Source organism: Balaenoptera musculus, chromosome 2 (genome assembly GCF_009873245.2).
Source record: "Balaenoptera musculus isolate JJ_BM4_2016_0621 chromosome 2, mBalMus1.pri.v3, whole genome shotgun sequence".
In the NCBI taxonomy this organism is placed as follows: Eukaryota; Metazoa; Chordata; class Mammalia; order Artiodactyla; family Balaenopteridae; genus Balaenoptera; species Balaenoptera musculus.
The window spans coordinates 3,954,997-3,968,975 of NC_045786.1; the positions used below are offsets into that span (position 1 = coordinate 3,954,997).

General features: G+C 40.5%; 1 protein-coding gene across 5 annotated transcripts in view; it reads right to left on the reverse strand.

Annotated features, from left to right (window-relative positions):
• CACNB2 (calcium voltage-gated channel auxiliary subunit beta 2) overlaps nt 1-13,979 on the reverse strand; it is a 416,180-nt gene that overhangs the window by 13,150 nt on the left and 389,051 nt on the right. The gene's annotated exons all lie outside the window — the stretch shown is intronic.

Genomic DNA, 13,979 nt, shown 5'->3' on the forward strand with positions numbered 1-13,979 from the left:
GTTCTCAAACTCTGGCATATGGTAGAATCACCAGGCAGGCTTGTTAAACCAGAGATTGTAGGGTCCCACCTCCAGAGTTCCTGATTTTATAGGTTTGGATGGGGCCTGAGAATGTTCATTCTTCACTAATGCCCCCATGATGCTGATGCTGTTGATTTGGAGACCACACCTGAGAAGCAAATAAGGGGTGCTCTCTCTGGTGTGTCATCCCCGTTCCACAGTCCCTGGTGCTACCAACATAAGTGATGAGCTTTTCTTTAGTCGACGCTTCTGTTGAGATAACTGTAGGTTCACGAGCAGTTGTAAGAGATAACAGAGAACCCTGTGCCCTTTACCTAGTTTTCCTCAATGGGAACATCTTGCAAAACTGTAGTGCGATATCACAACCAGGATATTAATACAATCCACCCATCTTATTCAGATTTCCCCAGTTTTATGTACTCATCTGTGTGTGTGTGTGTGTGTGTGTGTGTGTGTGTACTGAGCTCTGCAGTTTTATCATGTGTAGGTTCCTGTATTCATCACCACAGTTTAGAGACAGAACAGTTCCATCAGGACAAGGTGAAAGAGACAGACTTTTAACAAATTATCTCAGCTGACTCCTCAATTGGACTAAAAACATTTACCAAGTTGTAAACATTATTATCTGACCACCTAGTTGCTAATATACAAAGTAAATGCCTTTCCCTGCTCCCTGTGTGTTATCTGTCAGTTACAACTGTTGCCATGTGCATGGCTAAATCTAGCTTCACTTCCTTTACTCTCTTATTTGCTGATATTTTCCCACTTTCAGTACATAGTTTTTGCTATTGTGTGACACAAATAGATCCCACAACCGCACAGTTGTGTACAAATGGGTGCAAAGATGTAGCATAGTTTCCTAAATTGATTTGTCCCTGGAAAATTGCTTGGGGTAAAACCAAGCCACAATTTGCAGACAGTATAAAGTTGGGCAGATTAAAGAAACTCTGAGGTGAATTATTTTATAAATATTATTTTTTAATTATTTTATTAAGTATCTGAGTTTATTAGTTTTAAAAGTTTGGATTTGGAATTGGCAAATAACTGTATTACCAGGCCCTTTACTATTTTAATTTAAATAATATTTTTGCTTCTAAGACTATAATGTAATTTATGTGCATAGCTAATGTAGATATTTTAAATTATGATGCTTGACCAATATTACAACTGAGAAAAAAGGTGAGAAGTTTTATGAGCCCATATAAAGCCATCCATACAGGCAAAGAAGTCCTGTACCACTCCAAAAACCTGAGTATGTACTTAAAGCTACAAAATTTTCAGGTTTTTTTTCTTCATGTCACACAGTGGTACATTAGCATAATCAACTCCAAATGCAACATACTATACTTTTGTTTATGCAGTGAAAGTTTTCTAAAATCTCATGTATAAAGCAAATTTTTACCTATCAAATTATATCTTCAATATACAGGATCTTTCATCCTATCAAATTATATCTTCAATATACAGGATCTTTCATCCTTTCATAAAAGAAATAATTGCTGTAATTGATCTCGTCTATTAAATTTGAGGTAAATTTTCTCAAATTTAATTTTTTACTAAATGTATACAAGAAAACGATGCTTTTGAAGTAAACTCCCCGGGACTTCCCTGGTGGTCCAGTAACACTCTGTGCTCCCAACGCAGGGGGCCCGGGTTCCATCCCTGGTCGGGGAACTAGATCCCGCGTGCCGAAACTCAGAGGTCACGTGCCACAACTCAGAGCTCGCATGCCGCAACTAAGAAGTCCACATGGGCTTCCCTGGTGGTGCAGTGGTTGAGAGTCTGCCTGCCAATGCAGGGGACACGGGTTCAAGCCCTGGTCTGGGAGGATCCCACATGCCGCGGAGCAGCTGGGCCCGTGTACCACAACTACTGAGCCTGCGCGTCTGGAGCCTGTGCTCTACAACAAGAGAGGCCGCGATAGTGAGAGGCCCGTGCACGGCGATGAAGAGTGGTCCCCGCTTGCCGCAACTAGAGAAAGCCCTCGCACAGAAAGGAAGACCCAACACAGCCAAAAAATAAATAAATAAATAAAATAAAATTTAAAAAAAAAAAAAAAAAAAAAGAAGTCCACATGCTGCAACTAAGATCCTGCGTGCTGCAACTAAGACCTGGGGCAGCCAAAACAAGTAAATATTAAAATAAAAAATAAACTCCCCCAGTTTGCCCCTACCTGCCCTTGGGTTGAAAGAACTTCCAGGATAATAAGTAATGCTTGAAAGAAGAAGTTCTTAGCAGTTGTTTCTGCCCCCAAACTCAGTGTCTGGTTTACCTTTCCTCCAGCATACACTTTCCAGCAGTTCACAAACACTGGAACATAAGCACCGCTTTAATTTGACTTAGATCTTTGAAATGCTAATACTCTTTAAAAATAAAGCAACATTGCAGAGAACTTGTTGTGCAGACTGAGGAAAATATGCTACATAGAAACTGGTTTAAAGAGTAAGAAAAACTGACTTCAATAAAAGCAAAGACTGGAGTGTTGGTACTTTAATACAGACAGTTTATCCTCTTATGGGGCAATATAGCAGCAATAATTCTCTTCCCCCCCAACTTTAATATATCCTTAATGTCAGCAAAACTACAGCTTAAAAGAATACCACAATAGAGAATAACTTGTTTTCCCTGGAGAAAATACAGATTTGTGATGTACAACAAACACTGAATGCAAAGCCATTTTCCAAGTTTGCATAAACACAGAGGACAGAAAATCAAGGTGTCGTGCGTTCGGGGAGAGAGGCAGTGTCAAGGTGTGACTACCCACTTATCACATTTTTTTTTACTAAGCACCTACTTTGTGCCAGTCAGTGTGGGATGTACCGGGGAAGCAATAATGAGCCAAAAGAGATCCAATCTCTGAGCTCACAGGGCTTATCATCGAGTGGGGGAGACAGGCATCAATAATGCACTCACGCAGTGAGGGTACCATGGTGGCCCTTCCCGTGATTCAAAGGGGGAGTCAGGAGAGGAGGGAACAGCAGGTGCAAAGGCTCCGCGGCAGACAAAGGACTGAGTGAAAGGCAATGTTATGGATTGAACTGTATCCCACCCCGCCCCGCAAATTTCCTATGTTGAAGTCCCAACCCCCAGTACCTCAGAATGGAACCCTATTTGGTGATAGAGCCTTTCAAGAGGTAAAGTTAAATGCGGTCCTACAGGTGGGCTCCCATCCATGTGACTGTATTTGGCCACAGGGCCTTCAAAGAGGTGATTAAGCTAAAATGAGGCCAGTAGGATGGGGTGGGCTACATCAGTATGACTGGTGTCTTCATAAGACGAGAGAGAGAGAGACAGACAGACACCAAGGAGGTGCAGACACAGGAGAGGTCATGTGAGGACACAGCAAGAAGGCGGCTGTCGGCAAGCCAAGGAGAGAGGCCTCAGGAGAAACAGACCTGCTGACCCCTTGATCTTGAACTTCCAGCCTCTAGAAATGTGAGAAATAAGTTTGTTTCCGCCTCCTGGTCTGTATGATTTTGTTCCTGCAGCCGTGGAAGCGAGTGCAGACGGCGTGGGTGAAGTGGCAGGAGTGAGGCAGAGCAGTGTGAGGTGAGGCTAAGAGCTGTGGACACTTGGAGGCCAGGGCCAGGGCCAGGTCGAGGAGTTCTGCTGTCGTCCAAGAACAGTGCAGAGACATTACAGTTTGAAGCAGGGATGTGTCTGGAACAGATCTGCTCTTTGAAAAGATTTTTTCGGCTGTGGCATGAAGAACTAAGGGATGCAGGTCAAAATAGGTGTGAAGCACTTACGGTGCCTCGGGGCCCTTGGACTGGAGCAGTGGTGTAAACACTGCATGTGATGAGACAGATGGGACAGAAATTCAGGAGGCGAAACTGACAAGACCTGGGGATGTGCTGGGGAAGGAAGTGCGGGAGCTCACGTTATCAAGAGGGCTACAGAGTCTCCTGGTTCTCAAAATGGAGATGAGCATCCTGACTGTTGTGACTCAGATAAGAAACCCTGGGAAATTATCAGAACACGGGAAAGATGATAAATTCTCTTTAGCATGTGCTAAGTTTGAGGAATGTACAAGGCAACACCGTCAAGTAGGATGTATAACTGGAGTGGAAAGGCACTGCCCAGCTTGGGATACAAACTGTGAGCTCTCTGCATATAGGAAGTAACTGGAGCCAGTGGTATGAAGAGTTGTGCTGAGAGAGAGGGACCAGAGAGAGGACCCAAGAGGAACAGTTAAGAACTCCTCACAGTCTAAAGAAGATGTGGTCTACATGTATATATACATATTGCTCAGCCATTAAAAAGAATGAAATAATGCCATCTGCAGCAACATAGATGGACCTAGGGATTATCACAGTGAGTGAAGTAAGTCTGAAAGAGAAAGAGACCATATGATATCACTTCTATGGGGAATCTAACATACGACACAAATGAACTTATCTACGAAACAGAAACAGACTCACAGCCATAGAGAACAGACTTGTGGTTACTGAGTGGGAGGGGGGTGAGGGAGGGAAGGAATGGGAGTTTGGAATGAGCAGCTGCAAACTAACTAGTATATAGAGGATGGATCAATGACAAGGTCCTACTCTATAGCACAGGGAACTATATTCAATATCCTGTGATAAACCATAATGGAAAAGAATATGAAAAATGTATATATATGTATAACTGAGTCACTTTCTGAACAGCAAAATTAACACAACATTGTAAATCAACTCCACGTCAATAAAATTAAAAAAAAAAAAAGAACTCACATTCAAAAGCCACATAGCATAAGCCTGCAAAAAAAGGAAAGGCAGGAGGGCCAGAATCAGTGCTGTTGAGGAATCCAAGAGAAGGGGTGCTTCAAGGAGAGGGGGACAGATGTCCTCCAAATGTCACTGCAACGTCACGTAAAACAGACTGCAACATGTCCACTGGACTAGTGACAGGGAGGTTACTGGTAACTTCTTTATAAACAAATTTGGAGCCAGCTGGAGAGTGAATAATAGTGACTGAAATGGGGACACTAAGTTTGGAAAACTTAGATTTTGGGGGGCTGTGTTCAGTCAGGTGGTGGGGACAGAGAGAGAGGTCGCGGCCACTGAAGGGACTCTGTGGGTCAGGGCAGGGTATTTTATGGCATTTAAATTTTTAAATGGAATTAAATTAATTATTGAAAAAAAAAGATCCATAATTTAGGAAAAACCCCAGTTGATAGCACCAAAACACTGAGAAGCTGGCGGGGGATAGGGAAAAGCGAATTTTCTTCTCCAACTGCTTTTCTTACAATGCTTATTTCTCACAATTCTATAGAAGCAGCTTCAAGTGTGTTTTTATGTTAATTTTAAAATTCATGTGCAGTGGGGAACTCCCTGGCGGTCCAGTGGTTAGGTGTCTGCATTCTCACTGCCAAGGGCCCGGGTTCAGTCCCTGGTGGGGGAACTAAGATCCCACAAGCCGCACAAGGCGACCCCCCCCCCCAAAAAAAAAGAAAAAAAAAAGATTGAATTAATGTGCAGTGAAATTGACTTTTTGAGGGGTGTCCAGCTATATGGATTTTCACGCGAGTACCCATTTGTGTAACCTCCAACTCCATCGCTTCCCAAACTGCTATCCCTTTGTGCTCACACCCTCCCCCAGGTAACCACAGCTGTTTGTCACTAGAGTTTTGGCTTTTCTAGGACGTCATATACATGGAACCATACAGTATTTGACCTTTCCAGACTGGCATCCTTAACTCAGCATAAGACCTTTGAAATTCACCCAAGCTGTTGCGTGATGCAATAGTTGTTCCGTGTTATTGCTAGGTAGTAGTATTTTATTGCATAGATATACCACAGTTCATATATTCACCCACTGAAAGACATATGGGTTGTTTCCAGGCTTCAGCTATTATGAATAGAGCTTCTATAATCATTTGTGTGTAAGAATTTATGTGATTTCTCTGGGGTAAACAGCTAGGAGTATGATTTCTGGATCATATGGAAGGTTATATTTTTAAAAACAGCTTTATGAAACATTAAACTGGACATATTTAAAATGGACAGTTATGTAAAATTTGACATTTGTATACACCCACAAAACCAACAACACAACGAAAGTAGTGAGATATCTATCACTCTCCCAAATTTCCCTGCACTGCTTTGTAATCTCTCCTTCCTACCCTTTTCTGGCATGCCTCTCCAAGCCCAGGAAGTCCCAGATCTGCTTTCTGTGGCTCTAGATTAGTTTGCTTTTCTCAGAGTTTTACATACATGGAATCACACAGTAGATACTCTTTTTAGTTTGACTTCTTTCACTCATGATTCTTATGAGATTCATCAGTGTGTATACCAATAGCACAGTGATTTTCCATTGTCTGGATATACCACGATTTGTTTATCCATCCACCTGTTCATGGACATTTGGGTTGTTTCCAGTTTTTGATTACTGCCAATAAAGCTGCTATGAACATATGTGTTCACATCTTTATGTCCAATATACTTTTGTTTTTCTCTTGGGTAAATATTTATTAGTGGGGTGAGTGGATCATAAGCTGGGTGTATGTTTAATGTTTTAAGACGCTGACAGATTTTCCAGAGTGGCTGTACCATTTTGCATTCCCACCAGCAATGTGTGAGAGTTCCAGCTGTTCTGTACCCTCACCCTCACTAGCGCAAAGTATATATTTTTTCTTTTTTCTTTTTGTACCATCTTTGTTCAATTTTGGTATAAGGGTAATAGTGACCTCATAAAATAAGTTGCAAAGTGTTTTTCTCCCCTTTTTTGAAAGATGTTGTGTAGAAATGGAATTATTTCTTTTTTAAATGTTTGGTAGAATTCATCAGTGAAATCATCTGGGCTTGGAAATTTCTTTTTCTGTAAAATTTTTAGCAGCAAACTTAATTTTAAAAATAGTTACAAGACTACTCAGTTTATCTATTCCATCTAGGGTGAGTATTGGTCATTTGTAGCTTTCAAGGAATGGTGCATCTCATCTAAATGGTCAATTTTATGTTTGTAGAGTTGTATACTTTTCATGGCTGTGGGGAAGCGTGTAGTGTTACTTGCTTTCTTGTTCATTATGCGGTAATTTGTGTCTTCTCTCTTTTTTCTTTGTCAGTCTAGCTAGAGGTTTGTCAGTTTTATTTATCTTTTCAGAGAACCTGCATTTGGTTTCATTGATTTTTCTCTACTAATTTTTTTATTTTCAATTTCACCGATTTCTGCTCATTTTTAAATCATCTCCTTTGTGGTTGCTTTAGGTTTATTTTGCTCTTTTAGTTTCTAAAGATTTTATTATTGACATAGGACCTTTCTTTTCTAATAGGAACATTTAATGCTGTAAGTATCCCTCTAGGTACTGATTTGGCTGTGTCACACAAATTGATATATTGTTATTTTCATTTGTGTTTAGTTCAACATATTTTATAAATTCTCTTGAGATGTCTTCTTTGATTTGTGGGTTATTTAGAAGCATCCTGTTTGATTTCAAAGTACTTCTAGATTTTCCTATTATCTTTCTGTTATTGATTTCTAGTTTAATTCCATTATGGTCAGAGAACATACTTTGCAAGATTTTAATTCTTTAAATTTGTTAAGGTTTGTTTCATATCCCTGGATATGGTCTATCTTGGTGAATGTTCCATGTGAACTTAAGAAGAATGTGCATTTTACTTTTGTTGAATGGAATGCTCTATAAATGTCAATTAAATACAGTTGGCCAATGATGCTGTTCAGTTCTTCTATATCCTTGCTGATTTTTCAGTCTACTACTGCTATAGATTACTGAGAAAGGAGTATTGAAATCTCTCCCTATGATTGTGGATTTATCCTTTCAGTTCCATTAGAGTTTGTTTCAAATATTTTGATGATCTGTTGTTAGGTGCAGACATACTTGGAATCATTCTGTCTTCTTGGTGAATTTACACTTTTATCATTATGAATGTCCCTCTTTACCTCTGGTAATCTTCTTTGCTCTGGAGTCTAGTATGTCCGATATTAATACAACCACTCCATCTTTCGTTTGACTAGTGTTTGCATGGCATACATCTTTTCATCCTTTTATTTTTATCCTACATATATCATTATATTTGAAATGAGTTTCTTGTAGACAGCATATAATTGGGTTACATTCTTTTAATCCATACTTACAATGTATTTTAATTGGTTTGTTCAGACCATTTACATTTACTGTATTTATGGATATGTTTAAATTTCCACCTACTATTTTATTATTTGCTTTCTGTTTATACCCTTTGTTTTTCTTTCTTCTATTTCCCCTTTCCTGCTATCTTTTGGGTTAAACATTTTCAGTATTCCATTTGAATATATCTATTGTGTGTTGTTTTTTTTTTTCTTTTTTTACTGTATCTCTTCCAATCATTTTTTTTAGTGGTTGCTCTAGGGATTACAATATGTATACTTAACTTTTCATTATCTATTTAGGATCAATATTTTATGACTTCATTTGGAAATTATAGGGCCCTATAGATAGATCCCTTTGCTTTCCCTTCCTTCTGTTTAATTGTCTTCTAATATACCCACGTACATTGAAAAATCTCATCAGACGATGTTATACTTTTTGCTTTGAACTGTCAAACATATTTTAAAGAACTCAACAGAGTTAGGTTAGGTTATTACATTTACCCAGACAGTTACCATTTCGGTTACTTCATTCATGATCTTTTAGGTTGCCCTCGGACATAATTTCATTTCTTTCTAGGACTTCCAGCGGTAATTCTTACAGAGCAGGTCTGCTGGCAATGCAGATTCTTCTAGGATTCTATCACCTGACAGTGTCTTAATTTCTCCTTTATTCCTGAAGGATCTTTTTGCTGAGCATACAATTCTGAGTCCACACCACTTTCAGTAGATTGTTCCACGTCCTTCTGTTCTCTATGGTTTCTGATGAGAAACTGACAGTTGCTTGAATTGTTTCCCCATCAGTTATGTGTCATTTTTCTCTGTTCACTTTTAATTTTCTCCTTTAGCTAGTTTTCAGTGGTTGGTTATGACATGACTAGGCATGGAGTTCTTTGGGTTTCTCCTATTTGAGGTTAGCTCACCTTCTTCAGTCTGTAGGTTTATGTCTTTTGCCAAGCTTGTAAAGTTCTAAGCCATTATTTCTTCGAGTATATTTTCAGCCCTACACTCTTTCTCCTCTCCTTCTGGTACTTCGATGGCATGGATGCTAGATTTTTTTGGAACTGTCCCACAAGTTTCTGGGGCTTTTTTTGTTATTATTTTCAATCTTTCTCTTTCTGTTGTTCAGATTGGATAATTTCAACTGATCTGTTTTCAAAGTTCATTGACTCTTTCCTCTGTCATCTCCATTCTTGAGGTTTGTTTGTTTTTTAATTTAGCTACTTATTTACTTACTAGTTATTAAATTTTTCAGTTCTAAGATATAGTTCTTTTTATCAGATCTAAATTCACATCTTATATACTTTAGTTAATGAGTAAAAAATAAGAGAATTATATAACCTATGCACTGTGTTTGAAAAATTAGAAATAAAACTACTAATAATAGCAGCCACCATAAACTGATCTACTACTACATACCACAAACTATATCATGTGCTTCTCACAATAATCCTAAGAGATATCTTGACAGTATCACCATTTTAGAGATGGGAAATGGACTCAAAGACTAAATAACTGCTAGTTTAAAATCAGTAAGAAGGATAGGAAAGACTTAAGAAAAGCAAGAAGAATAAAATAAAGACAGCAAAATTTACAAAGAAAACAGGAAAAATGGTAGCATTTAGAACTAAACACAGTCTTAACAAAGAACATCTACACATATACTTACATACCTGGAGTACTAAAGTATCAGTTTTGTACAAAGTTAGAACATGTTTCCTATAGGGTCCACCTAACACCCATAACAAGTTATTTAACATGTTTTATTGGCAGGGGAGAGAGAATCCTCTGACCATTCTCCTACCGCTAGATTTTTTCTTTGTAAAGTCATGTATTCCTCGTACTACCCTAGGAAAAACTAAAAATCCTCATACTTACAAAGAATTAGTTAATATATAATACACACAACACATTCCCCTTCTTTAGAAACTATTAGAAAGCACACATGCATATTGCATTTCCTAGGAGAACAGATGACACGTATGCCTGTGTGGATCCCCTACCCATCCTCTGGGCTCTGGCCCCAGGCCACCTTCCACATGGTCTAAGGACTCTGCCCTCTGAATCCCCCTGCGTTGTTTGAGCAGAGCTCTAAGTCAAGGATGGAAGTTCCCTGTCAGCAAAATCAATGGATATGGCCAGTCGTTGTCTTCTTTGATCTTTCTGTAGCACCTGGAACACTAAACCTTCTCTCTCCTCACTGTGGTCCTTCTCTTCCATGGTTTTCCCTGTCCTGCTCTGGCAGCTCTTCTTCTTTTTTTTTTTTTTTGGCTGTGTTGGGTCTTCATTGCTGCGCACGGGCTTTCTCTAGTTGTGGCGAGCAGGGGATACTCTTCGTTGCGGTGCGCGTGCTTCTCACTGTGGTGGCTTCTGTTGTTGCAGAGCACGGGCTCTGGGCGTGTGGGCTTCAGTAGTTGTGGCACGTAGGCTCAGTAGTTGTGGCTCACGGGCTCTAGAGCACAGGCTCAGTAGTTGTGGCGCACGGGCTTAGTTGCTCCATGGCATGTGGGATCTTCCCGGACCAGGGATCGAACCCGCGTCCCCTGCATTGGCAGGTGGATTCTTAACCACTGTGCCACCAGGGAAGTCCCTGGCAGCTCTTCTTGTTCCCAAGGCTTTTGCAGTCATTCAGGACGCACATGCACGTGGTGGCAGAACACTGGAGTCCCTCAATGCACACATTCTCAGCTGAGGTCAAACGAGTTGACGCTCTGCCCTCTGGTTTCAGCTCTCATGCTGTAAACTTGTGTTCTTCTTGTGGTCTATTTAGTGCCAGGTTCTTCTCATTTTTGTGCCTTTTAAAAATTTCACTGTTGAAAACAACCTTCACATGTAGGGCTGAAGTACCATCTAGTGTTCCTGACGGCAAGAAGGCTAAAATATGCCTTATGGAGAAAAAGCTTCACTGAGCTTTATTCAGGCGTGATTTATAGAGCTGGTAGCTGTGAGTTCCATGTTAAGGGATCAGCAATATCCATCAATTCAGGTGTCTTTAAATAGAAACATGCATCCAACCAAGTGATGTACGGTCAGTGGATGAAAACGTGGGGACCAGAGGCTTGCAGGAACCTAACTCTGCATTCCCCCGGAAGCAGTGGCTCGGGATTCACGAGTTCAGTGTTTGCGGTGACTTCATAGACCATAACTCCCATGAATACTGAGAATCCACTGCATGTTAAGCCCTGTCCCCTCCGTGGAGTTCCGGCTCTGTGTGTACAATTTCCTGCTGGATATCTGGATGTTCCATAATATTGCAAATCCAGCATGTGTACAAATGGAGCCGTCATCTTCCTTATCCCCCTCCCCGACCCCCTACCCTCCTCCTTCCCTCTGCCACCGTCTTATTTAAGGCATCTCTTATTCTCTAACTTGAATGAAGACAAGTCTCCTAGGTGACCTCCTGTCCAGGTCTTTGTCCCACCTCCACCCTGCTGTAGGGATTCTTCTAAAGGCACCACTTTTAAAAAATTCAAGTATAGCTGCTGTACAATATTATGTAAGTTACAGGTGTAAAATAGGTTGATTCACAATTTTGAAAGGTTAACTCCATTTATAGTTATTATAAAATATTGGCTCTATTCCCCGTGTTGTACAATAGGCCCTTGTAGCTTATTTTATACCTAATAGTTTGTACTACCTCTTAATCCCCTCCCCCTCTCTTGCCCCTCCCCCCTTCCATCTCCCCACCAGTAACCACTAGTTTGTTCTTTGTATCTGTGAGCCTGTAAAGGTGCCAGTTTTATTGTGCAGAGTGCACTATTTCTCTCTGAAGCTGCTTCAACAGAATCTTAATTTCCCCTCACCTCACTCCTGCCCTGTTCCTTTCCCTTCTCCACAGTGCTGTCAGTGATCCTTCTAAAATGTACGTCACCTCGTGTCACCTCTCTGCTTCCCTGCATCTTCCTATTACATCCACAATAAAAGGCCTAAAAGTGCTACCTGATCAGGCCCTCCACTGTCTCTCTGACCTCATCCCCCTCGATCATTCCACTCCAGTCACACCAGCTTCCCTGCTACCCCTTCAACCCATCAGACACACTCCTACCTCGGGGCCTTTGCACCTATCGCCCCCTCTGCCCAGAACTTCTCTCTTTTCTCAGGTAGCTGCAAGGCTAAAGAATTCACAACACAAATGATTCTGCTAAAATGGCACCTTCTCAGGGAGGTCTCACCTGACTTCCCCATATAAAATCACACCCTCCTCCTCAGCTGACTCTCTACCTGCTGCTTCTACCAGGACTCATCAACCACTGACTGACTATCTCTAATTGTTATCTGTCTACAGCTACTTCTATTAGCTTCTGTCCACACCTTCTCTGTGGAATGAGAGCTGTATGAGCGTGAGGATGTGCTGTCCTTCACGTCTGTGTCCCCGGCACTTACAGTGATGCCCAGCACATGGGTGGTTCTCAGGTGTTCGTTGATGGATGAATAAATGCCTAAAATCTAGTCATGGTTCCGTCGAGCCTTAAGGATAAGCCCCAAATTCCTTAATATCCCCCCCACCCCGTCCCCGCCCCTTATCTCTCTGGTGTCATCTCCCACTTCTCTCTTTTTTAAATCATACACTCCGTCAAAGTAAAGCACGTATGTTTTCCAGAAGCCTCTGTGGCTCTTGAAATCCCTATCATGCCCTTCACTCTGTCGCCCTTTTTCCTCGGCTAAACCCTATCACGTTTTAGGTCTCAGCTCGGGCTTCGCTTCTTGGAGAAGCTGTTCTTGGTGGCTACACCTTCCTGCAGCCTTAGGTCTTCAGCAAGCAGTTCAACGCATGAACAGCTTTCCCAATCACCCTCCATTTCAATGAGCTGACAACTTATTGGCCTTATTGCTACAAGCTCCTTCATCTTTTTTGTTCCCAGACTTTAGCATGATAGTCACTGTCTAGTGTATGCTCACTACTATGGAGTGCAGGAGTCATTGAACAGTAATATATAGTTGGTAGTTTCACAAAAGCCTTGGCAACCAACACGAATCTGTGACGCCATTGATTCAAATGATGAGTCTAAACAAATTACCTGACTTCGTTCATCAGTTGAAACAATGGAATGAGCATTTTGTAACTATTACTGTGAGCATCAAAAATGTATATAAAGAGTTTTAAGGGTCACAGATGATAAGTATAGGAAATCACTATAAACAAAATGTAGGATCTCACCCCCCAAATATATTTCTAAAGCTTGATGACTGAAGTTTAGTTAATGACGGGCTGCTGGGGGAACAAAACTGGGTTCTATAAGGTATTATACTCATCACAGATAAGGGTTATTGTTTTCAATAGCTTCTCTATTTTTTATAGAATATACTTCACAGTTAACTAAAAAGTTTGACGTTAAAAGCCAGTTTCTCAAAGATCAAAGATCTCACACAACCATACAAATATTTACTTTGTAAGAATAGAAACCTAATGCTCAGTAAGCTACATGTGTAACAGCGATTAACCTAAAACTTCAAGCAGGTGCCAAACAGATGAAATAGTTGCCAAAGCTCTTTCACTTGATCAAATTAGTACATGATAATACACAGCATTCAAACACAACCCTGTAGACATGTTAACTAAAATCTCCAAATTGTTTTTACAAATGAAACAAAAATATTGCTATCAATACGATACAATTATAATTCTTGATATAATTCAAGTATTAAGGGATTTGGGATCATAGCCATTATTTATGGAAGTCATACTATGTTTAATCCTTCTAATAATTCTACAGTTAGTTACTACTCTCTCTCTTTTGCTGTTTAGATGAAGAAATGAAACCGTATACAAGCCCCATATCCCTGTCCTTTGAAGTCAAAGGCTTTTGCTTTAGTCTCCCAGGCCTCCCTTGAGTCTCTAAAGGCTGGCTCAAGAGTTAATAATTAGGAATGTCAAGATGTAAAAACAAAGA